We start from the raw sequence: 25,359 nt of genomic DNA, 5'->3' as shown, positions 1-25,359 counted from the left end.
GCTACTCTTCCTTAGGTACTACCTTAATGGCCTTTAGGTACTACCTTAGTGGCCTTCAGGTACTACCTTAAGGGCCCCTAGGTACTACCTTACCAAAACTTCAACTCAACCTCTCCCAAGCCTCGGGTCTTCCTTTGTCACCCTTAGACCATGCCTTTATATGCTTCTCTTGAGTCCTCAAGTGGTCCACCAATGGTTTTTTGCTACTGTTCCTTAGGTACTACCTTAATGGCCCTTAGGTACTACCTTAGTGGCCTTTAGGTACTACCTTAAGGGACCCTAGGTACTACCTTAGCTAAACTTCAACTCAACCTCTCCCAATCCTCGGGTCTTCCTTTGTGACCCTTAGACCATGCCATTATATGCTTCTCTTGAGTCCTCAAGTGGTCCACCAATGGTTTTTTGCTACTGTTCCTTAGGTACTACCTTAGTGGCCTTAAGGTACTACCTTAGTGACCTTGAGGTACTACCTTAAGGGACCCTAGGTACTACCTTAGCTAGACCTCAACTCAACCTCTCCCAAGCCTCGGGCCTTCCTCTCTTATCCTTACACAATGCCATTATGTGCTTCGCTCAAGTGCTCAAGTGGTCCACAAGTGTTTTTTAGGGATTGTACCTTAGATACTACCTTAGTGGCCTTGAGGTACTACCTTAGTGGCCTTGAGGTCCTACCTTAGTGGCCTTTAGGTACTACCTTAAGGGCCCCTAGGTACTACCTTAGCTAAACCTCAACTCAACCTCTCCCAAGCCTCGGGTCTTCCTCTCCTACCCTTACACCATCCCCTTATGTGCTTTGCTTGAGTTCTCAAGTGGTCCCCAAGTGCTTTTTAGGGATTGTACCTTAGGTACTACCTTAGTGGCCTTTAGGTACTACCTTAAGGGCCCCTATGTACTAGCTTAGCTAAACCTCAACTCAACATCTCCCAAGCCTCGCGCCTTCCTCTCCTACCCTTACACCACCCTCTTATGTGCTTTATCTTCAAATCTATTTTATTTGCAATGTAAAGCTACCAACTATATGTATGGAAATTAAATTTAAAATCTTTCCAAATTAAATTTTAGCATATTTGAAATTTATACTTAAGCTAACATGTAATGCTAGATGTTGCATGAATTTCTTGATTTTCATTATGTCTAGTTAGACCAGTGGAGAAATGGTTCATCTCAATTGTACATCTACTTTGTAGGCTTACCATTTTCTGTTGTAAAATAGTAAATGTATATAGGAAAGTGAGAAATGGTTCATAGTGAATGATGGCATTTTCCATTTGCTATGCTCATTGAAATCAAAATTCATAACATAAATATACTTTATGTAAAAGAGCATACTAGGTTTAACAATAATATATTTTATTAGTGAATCAGACGATCTTCATTGCAAATGAACACACCGATGCCATGTATCATTTTTCATTTGTTACAGTGGTTCATTGGAAGGGATGTGTGATATCCTATATTAGATTAGATATGAAAAAAAAGCTTGAGATGCTATATATAAATATATGGGTTCTTCTTAATTTTATATACACATTTTAGAGCTATAAGGGTTAATGATTACTACTCAAAAAGTGCTATTTGATAGTTTTTAATTAATCTTTTTAAACACTTTTGAGTAGTAGTTAGTGCCTTTTAACCCAATTAGCATGTTAAGGCCCCTTTCAATCAATTCTAATCAAATTGTGTAAGTTTTGGTGTTTTTGTTAGTATTTTGATCACCAAAGCATTATATGATTGAGGAGAGTTTTATGGAATCCTTGGAAAGCAATGGGAATCTTAGAGGCATGAAGAATCAAAGCTTTGAAGCACTTTTGCCATAGCAAAGTGGGAATGCAAGGGAAAGCAAAGAGAATCCAGCCATGAAACATTTTTGATGACAGTCACTGCAGCCACTTTTGGAGTACTTCCTGAAGTCCAAATTATGCATGCTATATGTCATTTGAAAGATTAGGAAGTCAAGAATCCAATGCTTCAAACCGTGTGCAATTTGGAGCTGAATTGAGGAAGTTACAACCTTTGGAAGGCAACTTCTCCAAGCTGATGGAAGGATTCAGAAAAGTGCTGCGGAATCAGCCTTTTGTTGCGAGATATTTCGCAACACTTTTGCACAGTGCTATGGATTTCCCCTAAAGCTTCACGCCGCGATGGAAGCCAAACACCACAAGATAGAAGTCAACTTCGCAAAGGTGTTGAATCAGCCTTTTGCTGCAAAGAAATTTCGTAGCTCTTCTTGTGCACCTGCGAAATTTCGCAGACCTCACTTTTCACCTGCGAAGTGGTCCTTAGTGCTTCCCGATATTTGTAACCGACACTTGGAGATATTTTTCATTAGATTTTTGTTGCTTAAATGCCCAAATTCTCCTTGTAAGTCACCAATGATAGGATTCCTTAGTTTTTAAGTTAGGAATTTGGCAAAAATATCTATGTAATAGCTGTAAATGTGATTTTGGTATAAAGAGAGCCCGAGGAGCCTGTTCTGAGGGTGATGAACCTTTTGTAAAAGTTTCAAAGGAAGAAATACACAGAGCTTGAGCTTGAGCTCTGCTTTACCTTCTCACTTTGATTGTGTTTTTACTTATTTTACTAAGTTATGCACTCTCTGAGGAGTTTTCCCCAGAGAATGAGTAGCTAAACTTTTTAGTTCCTTGGAGTTAAGGTTGTCGGGAAAGGTTCCAAGTGCATGAATCAGAAGCTTTGTGGTTTCAGCTAAGAATGAAGAGAAATTGTGTCCCATGAATGGTTTCTAATGTTTTTAGTTAACTTAAAACACCTTGGAGTCACATGGGCCAACACTTGGTACGGCAAGTGATCTCTAACCATGGAGATGCACTAGTTTACCCCTTGCGAGCCTCTGGTAGGTGACTTGAAGGTAGGATTTTCTAGAATAGCCAACACTTGGTAAGCTTTTGGACTCTAAGGAGACATCCATTAGTTATCTCTTGCGAGCTTTTGATGGGTAATCCAAGGTTAAAGATCACCTTGAATGGTAAAGGCTAAGTGAGAGGCTCAAACCATTGCAAGTTGCATCAGTGAGAGAATTAGAGCTAAAATCCAATTGAGGGATGCATTTGTGCAGCACTTGTTAGAGAATTGACTTTATGTTAATTCTCTAATGTGAGGAAATGAACCAACTGACCGGAGCTATGCTTTTGCATGAGGAACCTCCCCTGTAAACCTGAATCTCCAAGGAATGTTTTTCTTCTTAAGTAATTTTCATCACTTGCTGTGTTGTTAACCTAAGCTTAACCCTTTTTCAACCAAAGTTTGTGTTTTATTTCTTAAGCTAATCTTGAAATGAAACAGCACCAATTCACTTTGAATTGGTATCATTTTCAACTTGAGTACCCTTCCCAGTGGAACGATCCTAGAGCCACTATGCTATAGTAGCTTTTTCTTTGCTACCCTAGTTCATGGTGTAATAGGTATAAATTTTGTTGATTACTCCCGCCATCAAGGAGCACCAGCTGGATACAAATCAGTTGAGACACCAATTAGGCATGAATCAGTTAAAAGTAAACAATTTATGCACATTCGACAATGAATAGAAGTCTGCACACTCCCACATTCCAGTGTTATTGGATGAATGAAGAGGGGTTTGGCTCTTCTTCCAGTTCACAAAGTCTCTACTTTGAAAAAAAAGTGTTGTGCCATGACCATTTCTTAGGCTTCCATCAAGAATTCTCATACTTTGAGAAAGGCTTGCCAAGCAGTGACAGGGTTTCTGATATTGCTTGCATCAATGCCATCAATAGGAGTCATTATAGGATTATGGGGTGATTTCATCCATTCTCTATGGAGTGGACCAGATATGTTCTTGGCCAATGCCCTGTTTTAGAATTGTCGGATTTCAGTATCTGCTCCAATGTATATAATGACAAGTTCTTCTCCGGGAAGTATTGTGGCAGAACCAGTCCAACAACCATTGATGTCACAAGGATTAGTTCAATTAAGAGCATGACCAAGATTAACCCATTTGACAAGAACATAAGATATGGAATGGGCCCATGTAATGTTACCCCATACTGCAACATAAGAATTGTAGTGATATAACATATGGTAAACTCCATTGTAGTACATTGGCCCTTTAAATTATAAACAAAATGAATGAGGACAAGGAATAAAATTGAATGAAAAAACGGGAAAAAAAATGTATATACTTGTATGACAAGCCATGAAACAAGTTCTTTCCCTATGAGGAAATAAAGTGAGCAGCCTCTTCAAAGTTCAAACCATAAATCATCAGCCAATCTTTTAGGTTTTTCTTTCCCTCATCTTCCTCATAGTGCCCACCACCAAACCCCAAACACTCAAATACAATCCCAACCCTCTCTTTTCAGATTTTTGCCCACTGTTCTATACATTGTGGGACAGTGCCCTTAAAAAAGTAAGGTGGTTAGGGTAGGTAGGGGATGAAAACAAGTGAAAACAAAGTTTACTGTAAGCAAATGTTACCACAAAGAATAGTAACAAAATTTTGATGCCCAGCTTCAGCATCCATTCAATATACTTGAGGGATTGATGAATTGATGACTAAAATTCCTCATCTATCTTGAAGACATAATTCTTTCCACCATCTAGGCTTGACATTACAAATGCCTTTTGATAATCACCCACTCTTCTCTTAAAGAAGTTTGCATTACCCCTGCTCAATCAAACAAATAGGACAAAAATCAAGGAAATCAAGCCAAGTAGAAAGTGGAAGAAAAAGTAATGGTTATCCGGCAACCAGGGCTTGGAGCAACAGTCATAAAAAAACACATAGGCTGAAAAGTCAAAGCAGGATAAGTTAAATAAGAGAGAAGGAGTTTTGATCTGTTTCTTGAAGGAATCCACTTCCAACATGTCCTCAAACTCAAGGAAATCAGCTTCTAACCATCACTTTCATCCTATAGTTCCATATTCCATCTTGCACATCCCCGTATGAAAACTTTAACTAATTGGATAATTACAAGATCTAACCTTGACCAACTTGTTTTGTACATACATGAACAGAAGATAAAAATTAAAATTTCAGGGTCCTAGAAGAAGACATCTATTAATTAAGGTTAGGATGATAAGACTGAACAATTTTACACAAATGTGTAAAATAAAAAATGGTGGAAAGCTCCAAATAAGATACTTTAAAATTATCATGATGTAAAGCATGAGATGTGTCAAAAGAAGCACCCTCTAGTGGAAGCACAACCTGGTTGAACAGGTGAAATGTCTCCTATTATTGAATTATTAAAAACCCATTTTTGAGTCCAAAACCTAGTAAGCAAGACCTCCCAAATATACATGTTTCTTAAATAAATAGCATTTTAATAGAGTTCAACAACATAAAATCAGAATCCAAGACATGCACTCATCAATACTCACTGCAAAAAAATAATATTTGTAAACTCAACAATTTTATATAAAACATGAAATAAGTACTATAGGAAAAAATTAATATAAATATTTGTAAAATCAAAATTTTTTATATCATGTGTCATTGAATGGATTAATTCAATCCACGAATCTACACAATAAGTTGTTTCATATTCTGTTCATGATTCTTCGTCTTTGTTTACATAGTGAAAAGAAGATAAATTACATGTTTACAGAGTGAAAATAAGAAAAATTACAGAGGGATAAATCTCAAAAACCCTTATATCAATCAATCAACCAGTTTTATCCTGGAATCTGGGCTTTCCATATCCGACCTGTAACCCGAAGCATGGGCATTCTCGTCTCCCCTCCTAAGGAAAACACCATGCGTCCCAGCACAATGAGGTTGTTCGCACTCTCCAAGCTACTCCTCTTACTCTCTCTAATGCTTCATGGGATGGCCTTTACAGTAAGCTTCCCCCCATTTCCACCTATCTCTAGGCTGTAGCTGTAGTTGTCGGCCTCTGCTTGGTTGCCTATCAGGCTAAGGAATGCCATGTAAATGGGAGTCGACCCTATAAGGAAGGCTTCAGCATGGTGATAGAAGTATTTGTCAAAACAATTGATGATCTGAAAGGGCAAAAGAGAAAATTATGTTATTTGCCATAATCTAACAACCAACCATGTTATCCTACTGGGACTGTTTTTCAGTAGCCTATGAATCATGTATGCACTATTTTTGGCATCACTCTTAATGTATGGTGCCAAGGTGCTTATCTAAAGGTTACGTTTTATGAATCTAAATTTATGGCAATGTAAAAAAAGTACTTACAGTTACATCCCATTTGTAGCTTTGGTATTTATAGAGATCTTCTATAAAAAATTCAAGTTTGAACTTGTAGCCATAGAGCATGATTGCCTTGTGATAATTTGTCAAGTGAGAAACAAGGAGTGGAATATCCCCAAGAACAGAGCACGGACATCCATACCATGGGCAGTTGTTCTTCAAATTGATAAATGGTAGTTTTTGTCATTCATACTTTCATTCGTTCATGTACAGAGTATATATAGAGGGTAATCACCATTCTAAGAATGGGAAAGAATGATACAAGGAAAGAATGATATAAGGAAATAACAACTAATATCCTAATATCTCAACTTTCCTAATATCTCAATATTCCTAATATCTCAATATTCATAATATCTCAACTTTCCTAATATCTAAACATTCCTAATATCTCAACACTAAATGATATAAGGAAAGAATGATATAAGGAAAGCATTCCTAATATCTCAACACTCCCCCTCAAGTTGGTGCATAGATGTCACACATGCCCAACTTGTCTAAAAATTTTGAGAACACTTGACTTGAGACAGCTTTGGTAAGGATATCGGCCAATTGATCTTCTGATCGAATCTTAGGCAATTCCACAATCTTATCATCCAACTTTTCCTTAATGAAGAATCTATCCACCTCGACATGCTTTGTACGATCATGTTGTACTGGATTATGAGCAATGTCACATGCGGCTTTATTGTCACAAAACAATTGGATTGGTTGCCTAGATAGGTAACCTAAATCCTGTAAGAGGAGTCTTAGCCATAATGCCTCACAAAGTCCTAGAGTCATACCTCTAAATTCCGCTTATGCACTTGAACGAGCGACGACATTCTGCTTCTTACTTTTCCATGTCACAAGATTACCACCTACAAAGGTAAAGTAACCAGATGTAGATCGCCTATCATCCACTGCACCGGCCAAATCAGCATCAGTATATACTTCTATACTCTGATGATCAACATTTTTAGCGAACAAAATTCCCTTCCCATGAGCATTCTTCAAATACCTCAAAATACGCATGACTGCATTCATATGTTGCTCTCCAGGATTATGCATGTATTGACTCACTACACTCAATGCATAAGCAAGATCTGGTCTTGTATGAGCTAAGTATATTAATCTCCCCACAAGTCTCTGGTATCTTCCCTTATCAGTTGATACTTGATTAGGCTCAACACACAATTTCAGACCTTCTTCTATTGGTGTATTAACAGGTTGACATCCCGACATTCTAGTCTTCTGTAAAAGATCTAAGGCATACTTTCTTTGAGACAGAAAAATTCCTTCACTTGATCGAGAAACTTCAATCCCAAGAAAGTATTTCAGAGGACCTAGATCTTTCATTTCGAATTCTCTAGATAGATAATTTTGCAGAGCTTTTCTTTCTTCAGGATCACTTCCTGTAACTACCATGTCATCCACATATACGATGAGTGTCGTAATCTTACCATGTTGCTTTTTTAGGAACAAAGTGTGATCTGAATTACTTTGACGATAGCCAAAAGCTCTCATTGACTTTGTGAACCTTCCAAACCATGCTCTCGGGGATTGCTTCAACCCATACAATGACTTCTTCAATTTGCACACCTTTTGACATTGCTTTTCTGACACCATGCATCCTGGTGGAAGATCCATATATACTTCTTCAGATAACTCGCCATGCAGAAAGGCATTTTTCACATCAAATTGTTGTAATGACCAATTTAGGTTTGCAGCTAAAGACAGTAATACTCGAATTGTGTTGATCTTAGCTACAGGTACAAATGTCTCTGTGTAGTCAATTCCATAAGTTTGAGTGTACCCTTTTGCTACCAGTTTTGCTTTAAATCGTTCAATACTACCATCTTCCTTATACTTCATAGTATAGATCCAACGACACCCAACTGGCTTCTTTCCTGGTGGATATTCTACGAGTTCTCATGTTTCATTCTTCTGCAATGATTTCATCTCTTCATTCATGGCTGCTTTCCACCTTGGATCAGCTAAGGCTTCCTGCACACTGTTAGGAATAGCTACAGTAGATAATTGATTTACAAATGACTTATTTGATTCAGACAAACGATAGGTAGACACATAGTTGCTCATGGGATATTTGACTTTAGTAGACAATTCAGGTTCATATGTGGGTTTAAGAATACCTCTATTATGACGATGTGGTAACCGTTTCATGAATGGATCAGGTTCCAAATTAAGAACACCCTCAACAGACGATGATTGGTTTGGTATTTTAGTGAAGACATCTTCGGACCCAAATTGTTGACCACTCATATCCAACTCACCCACTTCTTGGTTCACTAGTTCAGATTGTCCAGATTCATCTTCCTCAGAGATATGATAATCATAATCGAGAGTCTGAATTTCCTTATGGTACTCCCCCTGAAGTTCAGACTCAGATGAAAAATACATTGAATCTTCATGAAACACCACATCCATTGTAATATACATTTGTTGAGTTGGAGGATGGTAACATCGATATCTCTTTTTGTGCAATGCATATCCAACAAACACACATTGCAATGCATGGGAAGTTAACTTGGAGTGTTGGTGCTTGTGTAGATGCACAAATGCCATGCAACCAAAAACACGAGGAGGTAGATTTGGGACGGTTGGGGCAACTACGACATTAGTAAGAGCTTGGAGAGGTGTTTGAAAGTTAAGTGAGCTAGAAGGTACCCGATTGATCAAGTATGCGGCAGATGTGATTGCTTCTCCCCAATAAGATATCGGTGTTTTTGCTGCTATCAAGGAAGCACGAACAACCTCTAACAAGTGTTGATTTTTTCATTCAGTGACTCCATTTTGCTAGGGTGTATTGGAACAAGTAGTCTGATGAATGATGCCATGTCCTTCCAAATACTTTTGAAGATCAGAACTTTGATATTCTCCACCATTATCACTACGCAGAACCCGAACCTTTGCATTGTACTGAGTTTCAATCATTTTATGAAATTTTTGAAACAACAAGTTCACTTCATCTTTGGTCTTCATCAAGCATAACCATGTCATTCTGGTACAATCATCAATAAAAGTAACAAACCAACGTGAGCCACTCAAAGTTGGGACTTTGGATGGGCCCCAAACATCAGAATGTATAACCATAAAAGGAAACGGACTTTTATTCAAAATTAACGGAAATGAAACACGATGACTTTTAGCCAATTCACAAATTTCACAACGGAAACCAGAAATATCACTCTTTGCAAACAAACTAGGAAACAATTTTTTAAATAACCAAAGGAAGCATGTCCCAGACGTCGATGCCACAACCAAATTTCAGACTTTTTCTTCTCCCTCTCAGATCCATTTGCCATCAAGGCTTGTTGCAACTTATTTGAATCCTTTGACTGCAAGTCCAAGTAATAGAGTTTTCCCCGTTTAATACCACAACCAATCGTCTGTCTTGTTTGGATGTCCTTAATCACACAAAATCCAGGTAAAAAATGACAATACAAGATAAGGCTGCAGTGATTTGAGAAACTGACAAAAGATTGTAATCTAAAGATGGAACAACTAAAACAGAATCCAAATTCAAAGTATCAGTAAGAGTTAAGGATCCTTCCCCAATGACTGGGGTTGTGTTACCATTGGCTGTGGAAACAATTTTTTGTGAGGAAGGTCTAAGGAGTGAAATCTGTCTAGAATCAAAAGTCATATGATCTGTAGCAACAGAATCAATTATCCATGCACTATTAATAACAGGTGTAAAAGTATTTAAAAACTTACCACCATGATCAGTAGCGGCTACCAATGTAGAGGCTTTCTCAGCAACATTAGCCTCTGTTTTTATTTCGGCAACAGTTGCAGTCGAGGTTTTCTTGGAATCCTTCTTCCGTTGATCACAATTATTATAATTAATAACAAAGTGTTGATAGCCTAAACATGATCTAAAGGTCCATGGTTCAAACCCTCGGTTCCTTATTGTTTTCCTGGTCATACCAAGAGTCGTTGCTTTGAAATTATGGGATATCCAGACTGGTGGGACCAGTCTTATTGCAGTGAGTGCATTTGAAGGTTGATTTATCAATATTAGGGCTTGTCTTAGGATGGTTGATCACCGTCGGACTACCATAGCGACAAAATATCCAGGATTTCAGTTCCATGGCTCTGATACCATCTTCAAATTGATAAATGGTAGTTTTTGTCATTCATACTTTCATTCGTTCATGTACAGAGTATATATAGAGGGTAATCACCATTCTAAGAATGGGAAAGAATGATATAAGGAAATAACAACTAATATCCTAATATCTCAACTTTCCTAATATCTCAATATTCCTAATATCTCAATATTCCTAGTATCTCAATATTCCTAATATCTCAATATTCATAATATCCCAACTTTCCTAATATCTAAACATTCCTAATATCTCAACACTAAATGATATAAGGAAAGCATTCCTAATATGTCAACAGTTGTATGGTTGGAAGTTAGACGAGTCTTCATGCATAAGCTTGGTGTGGTAAGGGATGATCTCAGGGCATCCAAACTCCTCATTCTTGCAATGCAGTTCAAGAGATTCAGCCATCTTCTCCAAAGCTAGACACCTTATATCATCGAGCTGTTGCCTACAAGTGGGACATTTGTTGAATACCCTTGCTTTACAACTTGAACATAGTGTGTGTCTATTGTGGCACTGCAGGAACAGAAGCTTTGTTTCAAACATCGACGAAAAACATGTATAAAATTGGGAGAATTATCTAAAAGACAGTGGTTTCACTGTCTTCTTTTTGTAATAAAGTATTGTTCATAACAAGGAAAATGGTCTACTGAAGTGTTCATGAACAAGATCCTACACTAGGTTAGGACCAAGGGTAAACCAGTACCAGTGATAGGAAAAAAACTCAACCCCATGTTTGCTAAAATGGTTATTTATCGGTATGCACAGGTAGCAAAACCTGTTAAAACCTTAAGGATTTGTGCCTTATTGAAGAGTGGACTCAATGTATTGGCAATGGTCTCCCATCATTTCTTGGTTTGAATTATCAACTTTCAAGTGGTCTTTTTATTTTTTTTCTTTCAACAACTGATTTTCAAATGGACTTTTATAATCACTCAAGTTATCTTATAATGTTCTTAGACCTTTCAGCTCAAAAGATTGATCAAAATTTTACTTGTAAGAAGAAAGAGCAGATCATTCATATCAAAAGGGAATGCAGAAACCATTACAAACCTCCCAAATGAGCAATAAGCAGTGGTAATGCAGGCAACAAAGCTTTTGTTTCTTCTGGTTTTCCAGCTGCAATATTTGTAAGGCACCAAGCTGCCTCAAGCAACTGCAATATAACAATTGTAATTATAATTGTGATAATAATCAGAAAGTTTTCTTTTAGTTCTCCCATGCCAATTTTAAATGGTAAGACAAACAGTAATCCACACAGATGCATTCTCTTTTCAAGCGAACTCTAAATCATAGGAAGATAAAAAGTGTCATTCTTAATGCAGAGAAGACTAGTTGATAGAGGATGGGCACCTAAAAGAACTAAGATCTGCAACTTCATCCACTTCCTTTCTCATTTTTATTATGGAAAAACACTTGATGCCTACTTAGAAAACATTTGCATGCATATGACAAAATTTCAGACCAAGAAATGAATGACACAACAACTATACAAAAATATGAGAAATTCTCAGTATGGTACTATTGAACTATTATTTATTTAAAAAATTCCACAAAGAGAGAAAGCAAAAGATGATTAAGCTCTTACCTTGCGCTCTTTCATATCAGTGATTGCACCCGTGTTCCCATCTATGCCCATCCATGCATTTTCACCATTTGCATGCTTTTATTAAAATATGAGAGCAATGAAGAGAGAGATCAGCGTTTAGGAGGAAATGGAATCATTATTAATATTCAAACAAAAAAGAAAAAGGAATTAGTTATGGGGAGAATAATTTAATTTTTATTTTTTTTTACCTTTCCTTGGAGTGCAGTCATGGTCCGTATCACATTAACCCCACAATTCTATGCCAATGTCCGTGGTATAGCCTCAAAAGCCACAGCAGCAGCTTCATAAGGCCACTGAATCAACAATGAAAATGGTTATTGAATGAAATTAGTGGATCTGCAGCCAAACTCCATTCAACTTTATTTTTTATATTATTGAATCTTTAAATTCCTAGACTGTTACTCAAACATGACTGAACTGATTCGTGTTTAAAATGGTTCACCTTTTCTATCCCTTCGATGGATGAACTCTACAAAAATATGAGAAATTCTTAGAACCTGCTCATCTGGAGAACCAAATGAAAGACACTGCACAAGAACAGAAACTGCTCCAGCTTAAAGACCAACTTCAATTGGAGGGAATTCGGATCTTGATAATAGACGCCTTAAATCACGAAGGGCACTCACCCTCTTCTGCATTGCACCTTTTCCCCTAAAATTCACAAATTGAATATGTTAAGTCAATTGCAATAGAAATTTGAGGAGAGAGCACCTACAACGTAAATGATGTCCCGCCCCAACCCCGCCACACCAACAAGGGCACAATATAGCTAGATGATGATTTGTAAAAGACGGAACATAAATAAATAAAAATAAAATGATAAGAAGAAGAAGAAGAAAGTAAGAAAGAGAAAAAGAATATACTTATCAAAAAAGAAAAGAGATAGAAAGAAGAAGAAGCTAAAGCATTAAAATTCAGAAGTCAAGAAATGTTGCTTGTTTTTGCTGCCTTCACACAAAGGAAAATCTATTTCCCAGTGATCTTAATTCATAAATATCCTTGAGGCCCACCTCAAATGGCAAGGGGTTGGCATGAGGAACTGGGAGTTTCTGGGTTCAAAGAACAATAACAACAACAATAATAAATGGTAGAAGTGATAGCAGCAGTAGTGGTGAGAGTAGTATTAATAATAATAATAATAATAATAATAATCTTGATCCCAAGCTAATAGATGATCACCACAAATGTTCCAAAACAACCCATTCAATAAGCATTTTACATCATCAGAATTGACCAGAAAATAAAAATAATGCCTGTCTTTCCATAATCACTTCTTAAACATGCATAAATGTCGCTGTAAAATCCATTCACTTTTAAGTTGACTTCCCTAATGCTTTGTATTGATTTCTACAAAGACACTCTTTTGTAAGGCATTTCAAGGTGTAGTATTTGGAATTAAATAGGCAGAAACTCATTTTATAGGCTGCTTCTGTAATAAACTGTTAACAACAACAATGATCTCAATTTTCAAAATTTTTTATTTTCCTAGGACAACTTCAGTTAATAAAAATATTTTTTTCTTATCTCAACAACAATGTCGCTATAATTTTTTTTTCTGATCTTAGGACAACTTCAGTTAATAAAAATATTCCATAACTTTAATAATGAGTAAAGACAAAAGTTTGTGTCCATCTTCTACATCTTGGAACAACATTAAAATATCACTCTTTGAGTAGCAAAATTAGGTGTAAAAAATATTGGGAGTCAAATGCCAGGACTCATAGAAGTACAAAGTTTTCTTGTACCTTTTACTGAGATAATAAACAAAACAAGGAGAATTAGATCTTCATACACCACTCATCCCCACCATCTACTTCCTCCCAACACCTCTCATCCCAAAAAAAAATAAAAAAAATTAAAGCACAAATTTATTATGAGAAAATAATCAGCTTATATTATTTCAAGTACAGGATAAAATAAAGAATCAATATCCATCCAAGAGATTAAATATATTTCCACAAGATCTTTTTAAACTTTGTCATCAGAGAAAAAATGATAACATAAAATCCGTCCATTCATTGGTTGCTGTAAAATTATATAACTAAAATTCAGACTTTCATAGTACAACAACAAGGAGATAGACAAAAAGAGTGAAAACAAAAAATTTCCAATCATAACACTACCCCACCCCTATATACTTTCTTCTCTTCTAGAAAGACAAGAAAGAAAAGTTAATTATATAAAAACACACAAATAGTTTCCTAGAAAGATATCTTTAACCAAACCAACGATATTCCTACAGTTTAAATACAAAATCCCAAACTTTTGAACAAATTCTTCATAGATAAAGATGAAATGTGAAAAAGAAGCCATGTATCCAACCCTAAGTAGTCAGAATTAAAGCTTTGGTGTGTTAAGTTGAATGTTCTCTATTTATTGTTTCACAAGTTAGCAAGCTTCCACAGCCCAACAACGTCAAAAGATACTCTAAAACGCAAAGGGAATTTTTATTAAAATCTCCATCAATTAAGATTAAAGCTCTCAAGTCTCAATAACAATCTCTATCCAGCAACAACTAGAAGAGAAAGTATCAGTTAAAGAGGATTAACTTCATAGTTATTTGTTTACAGAGGAGAGAAAAAAAATGACCAATATCTATAAAATGCCTGAGTGCCTAGCTTCTAACCAATCCAATAATAATTCCTAAATTGTACCACAACAAAATTGCTAACAACTATGATGTCTTACTATTTTAGCAAGCTTCCAATGACCAAATCAATAACTATAGATAAAAGGCTTAAGAACTATCCAAAGAGAGAAAATATAAATAAATAAATAAATAGTAGTAGAAAATTTTATTTCTGAAAAGAAATATAGAAGAAAAAAACAAGAGAACCATAGAGATCAAAACAGAGCCAAAGGACGGTTTTTTAATCTAATATAGCCAAAAAAATAAATTAGAAGCATTATACCTTCAATAAAAATAACTAGCAATCTGGATAAATAACAATTGTCAATTAAAGAGATAAACCAGTTGTAGAAGGAGAGCTAGAATCTCATGCTTTTAACAAAAATATGGCTTCAAGGGCAAAATAGTGGATCAAGGGAGGCAGTGCCTCCAAATAATAGGATAAATTATTACATGGACAAGTGGTGATTCAATACATAATTCATGCACAACAGAATAGGTATTTTGTTGTTTGCTTTTCTTTATTGAGCCTTGTAACTTTTAGGGATGTAAAACATTCATGAGTTGGGACCCATCATCACTGCAATTAAAATCCAGGTGTACCTACTTAACATTTTTTTATTTTTATTTTTATTTTATTTTTATTTTTTATTTTTACAGTTTTCAGCATTGTGTTCATTTCTACATTACTACCCTTGTAAGACATTCATCTTAGTTTTCTTTCTAAGTGACAACAGAAGTACCATATTTCAGTCATAAGTGTGTTAATTACACAAACCTCTAGATGGTTCTACCACATGCAGGACTTCCTAAATTCCAGCAATTCTCCGATCCTGAAAATGAACAAAATCATAATGTTCTCATTCTTGCATAAAAAAAACAGAAACATAACTGAAACATGCATTTTCTAATGCTAGATAACTAATAGAGTTGAAGTATAAGTACAAGTAAATTTGGACGGCTCATATTCCAAATGATTACATACGGAAACACTAAAATGATGTTTGATAAGAATATTAAGTAATTCAGAGACCAAACACATCAAGCAAAATTACATGTGTTTCAAAGTGTAAATGATGTAGCACTTAAAAGGTACATTCTACTAAAAGATTAGCTAAAAAAATTAAGTCAAAGAGACCTAACTGAACCCTTAAAGCATAACACCTTAAGGGTTTTTAAAAATTAATGACTTTTGACTAGATCTTTTACCCTCTCTTTTTTATGCCAAATTCCTATTTAGTTTAGAATTCTTTTGCAATGAATTTTAATCACAAAGAAATTATGTCAATCCTGATTTCTTTCTACTTTTCCATTTTGTTTATGAAAATATTTTAATTTATTGAAAATGAGTTTTTATTTAAAGAACCAAAGACACAAAAGTGTTAGGTCGAATGAAAAATAAATAAATTATATCATGAGCTTTTTAGAATCTGTAAACAACAAAAAGGCATGTCACATTAATATGTCAAATGTTAGACCAAAAGGAAAACTCATATCGACAAATTTGCATTTCCAATTTTTTAACTATAGGAAAACATTTGAGTTTGTATACAATATTCTTCAATAGCCTACAAAAGACCAATGTTCCTATATGTTGTATAATCCAACATGTGGTTAGCCACAAACACTTTAGTAATGGCATGTTGACAAATCTGTAATGAATCTAATTATATTCAACATCTAAATTAAATTGAAACCAATAATACACTTCTACAATACACTACCTAATCTTTTAGCACTTTGATTCAGCACTACAGTTTTCAAAACTTTATTTTTAGTTGGATGAAACACGCTCCCTTACATAGTCAAGCAAAAAAAGGGAAAGTACTAAAGGAAGATAATGTGCATTTGACACTATGCTAAAATAGAAAGACAAGGAAAATGGAAGGAAATTATCTAGTAGCTTTCAATAAGGGAAAATTAAAACAATTAGGGTCATCAGGCAGAAAATTTTATGGACAAAACCAACAAACACTACACCACACCCAAACCAAACCCATAACTCACCATGCACCCCACCCCAAACATGTGTGTGTGTGTAAACAGTTTAACAGATGCATTCATGTGTCTGTTGAACAAATACAAAAGTCAAGATAAGAAACCATGTATGAGGTAGGAAGATATCACGAACCGCATCATAAACTGCCTTTTGGTTGCGCCAGAAATCTAGGGAAGGTAAAAGTAGTCTTCCTGCAAAAAATTAAACTTGATAAACAGAAAAGCTTAACACAAATGTGGAAAGCAACAGATGAGTATACATAGAAGAGGAAAGAACATTTTTTGGTTTATAAAGGGTGTATCCAAACATCCCATGGAGATAAAATCATTCATTACCAAATTTCATAGCATAACAAGGCAAAAGGTTCATGCTTAAAAGATTTCAAGAAATTATATCATTTAGATTTTCTACTACCTTTTTTGGCAGAAGTTCAAAATTGATCCTACATGAAATATCATACTTTTGGCTATGGGAATAGCTTCTTATTTAAACCCTTTTGTGGGGGATTTTTTTCACTTGAGTTTGTTACTTTTGCTTTGGTTATCCTTATCCATGTCTTGGTTTGTTGTTATTTTTTTCTTAACGATAATTAATCCTCTTGTCGTGTTATACTCATTTTCTGTTAAATGAATTGGTTTGTTTTCAATTAACAACTAATAATTTGTAATATATTAGACTCAGTACAAGCAATATAATAAACAAAATAAAAACATCCAAATGTGATGCAAAATGTAATACAATGATTTCTTCCTTTCAGAACTACCATCTTCTTCCACCACTCCAGCCCCCACAGGGGACATTAATTTAACCAATAACGAGTATAATTTGTAGCAACAAATTTATTGTGAAGTAAAATAATAACACTATTGAGGAGTTCGCCAAAGATAGGTTACAATTAAAAAACATACAGAAAATAAATGCATGAGAGGATGAAAAACAAGTAGGTCAATGCTCTTTTATTTTAGCTATTACATAAACAGGACACCAAGGGAGGGATTGCTACAAATTTACCTGATCTGGATCGTTTCAAACTCAATAATTCTGGAGAAACAATTGACACTTCTGTTCTCTCTTTGATGCTAGGATGCATTACCTAAATAAAACACATTAAGAAGGAAAGAAAAAGAGATATAGAATAAAGTTAAGAAACAATAAAACAGATAAATAAAAACAAACCCAGATAAATTAAAACAAATAGGCAACAAAACTGCAGATAGAAACATGCTGAGAACATCAGAAAGTTACATCAACCAACCAACAATAATAGCTGCGTCCTATCCCATCTCATGAACCCCCAATTTCCAAGTTACAGTAATCATGAGTAAGAACTAACTCAGGGTTAAATGCTATTTCAAGCACCAAGGTTGTTAAGGTACCTAGATGATAACATTTCATCTGCTATCTATGTAAATGTTACAGGAAACCCAAATGCTAACATATCTCAGTTAGCAGCACCATTATATACAAGACTTATCATATTGCATCAGATTGTTATATTAGAATAAGAATTGTCCCATCAATTCCTTCACTTAGAAAATAATTCCTAACTAGAGATTTTAATCACTTTCAATCTCATAATCACTATATAAATTGAGAAACTGTTGAGAATATATCTGGTTGATCATAATGGAAATGTCAATCAGTAAATAGCCATCAAATTGTAAATCAATATGTTTGATGAACAACCAGGTTTTTATAATTAATGCACATAAGTTAAAGGAAAAGTAAAATAGACTTTATACAGAGAAGTCCTGAGAACAACTGACCTAAATATTGCAATCTAATTTCCTCTTAGTCTTCTTTCCAGAACTGCTTGTTTTCTCCCTGATTCATGCCTAATTGGTGTCTCAGCTGATTCGTGTCCAGCTAGTGCTCCTTAATTGAGGGAGTAATCAAAAAAATTTATAACCTATTACACCATATACTAGGGTAGCAAAGACAAAGCTACTATAGCATAGTAGCTCTAGGATCGTTCACTGGGATGGGTTTTCACTTCACAAATGATATTAATTCAAAGCTGAATTGGTGCCTTTTCATTTCAAGGTTAGCTTTAAAAGAAAACATAAAGATGTTTGAATGAAAATTGGTTTTAAGCTAACCAAAAATAATAGCTGATTTTAATTACAAAGAAAAGTGTTTCTTGGAGTTTCAGATCACTAGGCTCAGATTCCTCATACAAAAGGGAGTTTCGGTCACTTGTTTCTTTTCCTCGCATTAGAGAATTAACATATAGTTCCTTCTCCAACCGGTGTTGTACAGATGCTTCCCATTAATGGGTTCAAACACTAAATCCCTCTCACTGATGCATCTTGCAATGGCTCATACCTCTCACCTAGCACTTACCATTCAAGGTGATCTTTAACCTTGGATTACCCGTCAAAAGCTCGCAAGAGATAACTAATGGATGTCTCCTTGGAGTCCAAAAGCTTACCAAGTGTTGGTAATTCTAGAAAATCCTACCTTCAAACCACCTCCCAAAGGCTCGCAAGGGGTAAACTAGTGAATCTCCATGGACGGAGATCACTTGCCTTACCAAGTGTTGGCCCAGGTGATTTAAAGGCGTTTTAAGTTAACTAAAAAGATAGAAACCATTCACGGGACACACTTTCTTTCCATTCATTGAAAACTAAAACAACAAAACTTCCAATTTATGCATGAGGAAACTTACCCGGTTACCTTAGCTCCAAGAGACGAAGAGCCTAGCCTCTCATCCTCTGAGAAAAAATCCTTAGAGTTTGATTGGCTAGAAAGAAAACTAACGAGAAAACAAGAATATATATGAAAAACAGAGCAAGTGCTCTGTTCGTTGATTCTATATATATTATATCTATATCATGGATCTCCTGGAAAAAGCTCCTCCGAGAGTCTCCCTGAGAGTTTATATAGGAAGGTAATTTACCCTTCCTTGGATACTTCCTAGCTAAGGAATTACATGAGTGGCTGAATACAAGGAGAAAATGGAAATTTAGACACAAAAATATCAGAAGAAAAGATCTAAAAGAGTCGGTGCACAACTATCGGGAAGCTTCAGGACCGTTGCACTATGCAAAATGAGCTCTGCGAGATTTCGCAGATGTACAAAAAGGGCTGCGAAATTTCTTTGCAGCAAAAGGCTGATTCAACACCTTTGCGAAGCTGGCTTACATCTTGTGGTGTTTGGCTTCCATCGTGGCGTGAAGCTTCAGGGGAAATCCATAGCACTGTGCAAAAGTGTTGCGAAATCATTCCGCAACAAAAGGCTGATTTCGCAACACTTTGCTGAATCCTTCCTTTAGCTTGGAGCAGTTGTCTTCCAAAGGCTGTAACTTCCTCATTTCAGATCCAAATCATACACGGTTTGAAGCATTGGATTCTTGACTTCCTGAGCTTTGAAATGGTATATAGTATGTAAAAAATAGACTTCAGGAAGTGCTCCAAAAGTGCAAAGGAAGACTGCAGCTGCTGTCCTCTATTTTCTTCACTCTGTTTTTCCTCTTTGCTTGTTTCTCTCCTTGCATACTTTGAACGAATTTGGCAAAGGGCTATGGAGCTCCAAATCTTGGTTCTTCATGAATTTGAGCTCTTCATTTCTTTGCCAAGGATTCCAATTAACTCTCCTCAATCTCATATTGCTTTGGTGATCAAAAAGCTATCAAAACACCAAAACTTAACACAATTTGATTAGAATTGATTGAAAGGGTCCTTAACATGTTAATTGGGTTAAAAGGCAATAACTACTACTCAAAAGTGTTTAAAAGGATTAATTACAAGCTATCAAATAGCACTTTTTGAGTAGTAATCACTCCCCAACTGGGGTTTTCAGGTTGATTTTTTGGTTTGCCTTACCAGGCCTAGTGGAAGGTCTGACTGATTCATTTGTGTTCTTACTCTGTATTTTGGCTTGAATCATAATGTTTTCATGGTTTTGTTTGCATTTTGCATTAGTATAAGCAGGAGGGAGCTCAGAATTCTACTGAGAACCATCTTTTAAACACTCATCATCTAGTTTTTCCACTGTTATATTATGATGCTCTTGAGGTCCAACATCAGACAAATTCAAGATACTTTCTCCTCCTATTTCATGGCTAATATTTCCTATAGTGTTGTTTGAGTTAGTTAAAACTTGATTAGGGCTGCAAAACCAATCATATTTTTAACCTTACCCTTTTCTCAATTTTCCAATTTTCATAGATTTCCATAGTAATTCAATCTTCAAACTGAAGAGCAAGCATAATTTTCACAAGATATCAAAATGCCATGGACATAAATCTTAAAAATTGTAGTAGCCATACTAATTACTCAACTTAGCTTCAAGGCATAATTTTCTGGGTAACAACAAACAGCATGTGTATTTACGGTATCTATAGCCATGAATTGGAACTCATTTAAGCCAAATCATAAATGAAGTGTAAGACACAATAGATTATCAACTGATTTAATAAAAATTAAAATGGATAATTAATAATTAATAATTAATAATTATTTATATGGAGCAAATTGTTCTCATGATTTGTTTCCTTTTTTTTTTTCATACTAAATCCAAAATTCAAAAGGGTGACCCACTTCTCTCACTCGACCATCAAGGAGCCATTTTCTGAAGTTTCCCTCTAGACGAGAGAATCCCTAAAAATGCCCTATTTTCCTCTGCCACGCTCAATCCTCGCAGGTACTAATCTAATCACATTATTAATTTTTATTTTTTTTTTAAACCCCCGTTTGATTCCTAAGAAAATCCATCCCCCATTTGATTTCCATGAAAATTCATCATCGTTTGATTTCTGAGAAAATCCTTGCAAAACCCCCAAGGAAAAAAAAAAAAAAATTGTTTTTTTTTTCCATCCCTGTATTTTATGGATTTGTTCATATGGACCTCCTAGAACACAACTTCCCCGAAGAAATTTATAGCCTATTTGTTTCCAAATGTGCACCACTCAAATCCTAAATCGAATCATAATACTTGGATTCCAAAAATGTTGTAACCCTACATAATCTCCCCTCCATCAATGTGAAAATAAACCAACACAAATAAACCATAAATAAATCAACACAAAAAATACATCAACAAAAACAGAAAACGAGGGAGAGAAACATGATTCAAATGACTAGTCAAGAAGATAATCACCTGGTGATGGTGATGAAGATAGAGATTCGGAGTTGGATCTGTGGACAGAGACGAAGAGAGCAGCTACAGTTTCCCCAAATTCTTCGATCTACGTTGTTGACTCACGAAGAAGCCCTAACCTATTACTCTCATTCGGAAAAATGAAAATCAAGTGTTGGCGACGACTCCTACCTCACCCTCTGAAAACGCAAATGAGATTAGGCTTTCAAGGATTTGGGTTTTCAAGATGAAGAGAAAGATGAGGCAGAGGTTAGGGTTCCAAAATTTTAGGGTTCCGGGAAGAACAAGAGCAAATGGAGTTTTGGGTTTCCGTTGAGAGAGTTGGTGTCGAGGTGAAAAACGTGAGACGTTTTTTTTTTTTTTTTTTTGGGAGGGGGCTTTTTAGGTTTTTTGGGTATTCAGGTGTGGAGGCTGAGCTGGACGAATGGGGAGGGCATTTTGGGAATGAAAGCACACATTGGTGTAGAGTGCATGGAATTGCCAATATTTTTGGCATCAATGTAGATTTCTTGATTTTCCCAAAGTTGGGGCTTGAAAATCCTAATATTTTGGGATCAACGACGCATAACCAAGTTTTCCCAAAAAAACAAATGGTATTCAAACCCAAGTTTATGAAATATGGAAAATAATCATTAATGAATAAAATAATATTAGAATTATCCACTTTGTGTTGAGACCATTTTACTTGACAAAATTGCCCCCGATGTTTTCTGCATCATCAGTCAAATAGCCTCCACGTCATACTTAAATAAAAATAAAATAAAATAAAATTGTGAAACTTGACAATTTGCAAAAAAACCACCCGACCCGACTTTGACTGTCCCCTTCTCTCTCTCTCTCATTTTAGTAAAAAAAAAACTTAAGTCGATCGACATCTTTCTTCTCAAAAACTTCCATAGCCTTAAATATGCATTTTAGTTTGTCAACAACCAAATCTGATATTTTCCCTAAGTCGGAATCTAAAAAATTTGCCATTTTAGAAGGTTATTTGAAATCTGAGTCGGCCAAAACCTTCACTTCCAACAAATTGAACTGATACTCATCTTCCCGGATTCTCAGACTTCTCTGTTTGTCTCTTAACATCCCGATTAGTCAAACTTGTTTGTCTCTTAACGTCCTGAGTAGCTGAAGCTGATACCCATTTTCCCAATACCTTGAAGTAAACCGAACGAGAGGCATATCTTGTTTTTGCATCATCAAAGTTGGAATTTTGTTAAGGTTTCTCGAAACAGAAGTGGAGTTTTCCCTCTTGTGCATGTTTTCCGATTAATCAATCATAGGTGAGTTTTCATTTACGGGTTTGTTTGGATGGTGAGAACATCTTAGGGTTTCAAGTGTTTTATTTTGGGGTTTCTTGTATTTAGCTTCATTTTTGGTAGAATGAAATATAGGATATTTTTTTTTGGTTAAAGATATGTTTGCTTTTAGAGAAAAATTATTATTATTATTATTATTATTATTATTATTATTTGCTTTCCAGGAATTCTGTTGTCATCAGATTTTTGGGGAAATTGGTTCATCTGTATTACTACTAGTAATACATAAATTTTCTTTGAATTTTAATGGTATATATGAGAGTTACTACTAGCAACTAAATAGATTATTTGCTTGGTCGTTTGTCATTGTTATTGCTTTACTAATTTTGAATATCGATTTCATTGTGTGTATGCTATTATTGTTTTGTCCTTTGCCTTTGGATGATAGAATTGAATGTATGTTGTTATTGTTATTGTTTTATGAATTTGGTTTGAGACATGATAAAATGATAGCAGTAAACATCTAAATGATGAATGTTGACTACAAATTTGGGATGAAAAAAAAGCGACAACTTTGTGAAGTGTTGGTCATGCCTTAGTTTATTTGTAGATTTTATTTATTTTTAAAATTTTCTTATTTATATTTGAATTTTTTAATGTGTTGTTAAGGAGCTAAGAATTGGTATGCATTTTTTCCGAGTTATGTTTTCAGGACCATATTACATTCCTAAGTCTTTAAACTTGAGATGAGTATAGTTTTGTATTTGTCTTTTTATGAGTGGAAAACCGTATTGTATCTATGACTTAGAAGAAACTCCATTAGTCATGTATGTGAAGAATTGTGGTGATGGTGTTGTGAAAAGTTTGTGTAACAGAAAATTAAGTGTTGAAAATTGAAGGAGATAATGAATAAAGTAGACAACACCCTATATGGTAGAAACACATTGAAGAACATGATACCCAACTATAGTCAATGCATTAATGCTCTTTTGATAGCTGTTTTGGAATTCATGGTACTGCAGCATATATTCGAAGAAATGATAAATGAAATAGGTTGACTATTTTGTAGATGATTTTTATTTTTATTTTTTATCTTTTGGTGAGAAGATAGAAGGAAAGAAAATAAACTCATAAGGGAAATTTTGTAGGAAAGGAATGTGTGAGATGAATCAATTGAGAGTGATAATTAGAGATGAGATGTGATTGAAATTGAGAAGCAAAGAGTACTGGCCTAATATGAGACTCATAGAGACATAAGTGTGCATGACATTTGTTACTATCGGTCTCATTTATGAACTAAGAAAGATTTCTAATATTGCAATGATGGATGTGCCATTAATGTCAACAAGAGAAGGAATAAGTAAGGAAAACATACCTGGAAGCGGAAAATTAATAGATTTTCTGTCTTAGAGACAAAAAAAATGAGGACAACCTTAGCATCACAGAGCTTCCCTCTTGAAGAAGGCATTCTTCCACTTAGAAAAGGTTTGTTGCTGACTTGTGGCGTTTTCTTATGCCACATTTTAGTCTTTCTTGTCAGCATGTCTGGAAACTTAGTTTAAAGTTGAAATTGTCCAATTGCAAAAAAACACATACACAACACACAACGGACTTGTAGGTCAGAGGATACAATAAAAGGGATTGAAGGGAATGAAGAGAATCATATTGAGAGAATAAGATGTGATAAAAATATGCAAAATCTTGAAAATCTTGACAACCATGAAGAGACAAAAGAAACAAAGAAGGAGGAAAAATTATAATGACAGTGAGCATACTAAATATGACCTATATAGAGGAAGTCTTGTTTGTTTTTTTATTCATTCTTATTGGACAACACCTTTGTTTTGTATTGTTTTTTTTATTAAATTTTATCTGTTTTTCCTTTCTTTCGTGCCCTTTGTTTTTAACTATCCAATGGCCAAACACATACCTCTTTCATGATTCATGTGAAGTTGGTCAAAGGCCACCTACAAAAATAAACAAAATATGAATGAAATTCATAAGATAACCTCATCCTTTGGTTACATCGGTAAAAGCCACAACAACCACCAAAATGAGAAAATTAGGTTTCAAGCTTGCACATAGAAAACTTCAATAAGTTGTTTCAACTTAAATAATAAGTTGTATGCTTTTACACTAACATATTAGAATAAAATGCTTCATTTGGTTTTGGCTCTGTGGGAAGATTCACCAACTACTTCAATGATTTAATTGAATTTGATTTTGTGTGGTTGATATGCAATAGGCAAAATTTACTTGTTATGATTTATTAATTTATGTTTTGATCTTGTTTAAGAAATGAAAAAGTAGTTTGACTAGATTTGGTTTTTTAGGTTTATGTAATGGTAGGTTTATAGCTACTTTCTGAATAAATGTTGTTTAACTACTTTTCATATTTGTGTTTTTAGTTTTATGTAATGGTAGCTTTATAAATGTTTTGAGGTGAATAAATTTTTTAAA

The 25,359-nt window shown here is 35.0% G+C and overlaps 3 long non-coding RNA genes across 3 annotated transcripts; all 3 read right to left on the bottom strand.

The window, feature by feature from the left end:
• Positions 1-11,410: 11,410 nt before the first annotated feature.
• On the bottom strand, positions 11,411-12,469 carry LOC117931373. Its single transcript, XR_004654031.1, has 2 exons — positions 12,412-12,469; positions 11,411-11,461 (listed from the first exon to the last, which is right to left on the bottom strand). It is a non-coding gene; the product is annotated as an uncharacterized LOC117931373 (long non-coding RNA).
• On the bottom strand, positions 11,887-12,370 carry LOC117931372. Its single transcript, XR_004654030.1, has 3 exons — positions 12,357-12,370; positions 12,103-12,207; positions 11,887-11,968 (listed from the first exon to the last, which is right to left on the bottom strand). It is a non-coding gene; the product is annotated as an uncharacterized LOC117931372 (long non-coding RNA).
• Positions 12,470-15,338: 2,869 nt separating the features above from the next.
• LOC117929510 lies at positions 15,339-17,631 on the bottom strand. Its single transcript, XR_004653772.1, has 3 exons — positions 17,554-17,631; positions 16,675-16,733; positions 15,339-15,376 (listed from the first exon to the last, which is right to left on the bottom strand). It is a non-coding gene; the product is annotated as an uncharacterized LOC117929510 (long non-coding RNA).
• Between the last annotated feature and the right edge of the window lie 7,728 nt (positions 17,632-25,359).

This window comes from Vitis riparia, chromosome 14, assembly GCF_004353265.1.
Source record: "Vitis riparia cultivar Riparia Gloire de Montpellier isolate 1030 chromosome 14, EGFV_Vit.rip_1.0, whole genome shotgun sequence".
Taxonomy (NCBI): domain Eukaryota; kingdom Viridiplantae; phylum Streptophyta; class Magnoliopsida; order Vitales; family Vitaceae; genus Vitis; species Vitis riparia.
This window is presented reverse-complemented; position numbering and strand designations above follow the sequence as displayed.